Source organism: Chaetura pelagica, unplaced genomic scaffold (assembly GCF_000747805.2).
Source record: "Chaetura pelagica isolate M959 unplaced genomic scaffold, ChaPel_1.0 scaffold201, whole genome shotgun sequence".
Lineage (NCBI taxonomy): Eukaryota > Metazoa > Chordata > Aves > Apodiformes > Apodidae > Chaetura > Chaetura pelagica.
In genome coordinates this window covers 78,652-79,074 of record NW_009952051.1, presented here as the reverse complement: position 1 = coordinate 79,074, position 423 = coordinate 78,652, and positions in this window count along the sequence as shown.

The following is a 423-nucleotide window of genomic DNA, read 5'->3' as shown; positions in this document are numbered from 1 at the left end:
GGTTAACAGTTGGACTTGATGATCTTAAAGGTCTTTTCCAAACCAAACAATTTGATGATTTTAGTCTAAGAAAGGTAGGGAGGACAGTGGGAATAAGGAAGAGAAGAAATGAGAAAAAGGTCTCCCTGTAGCAGTGGTGTTTTTAAAATATATTATGTATGTAATCCTTTCCCATTATTTGCCTGTCAGATACCATATATGAAGATGGAAACACTTCAGCTCCCAGGAGTCTGAAGGAATTGCTGTTTCTGAGGTGTGTAGTAGCTTAGATTGGGCATTTACTTACATGTGCTCCTCAGGGTAGATTTTAGGGAGAATACTTTGCAGCACCCACTTAGTCAAAACTCAGGTATTTTACAGAAGGGGAGGGTCTCCCTGGGTATCCTGGAGTCAGTAGAAAAGTAGAGAGATGCCCTTCCACAG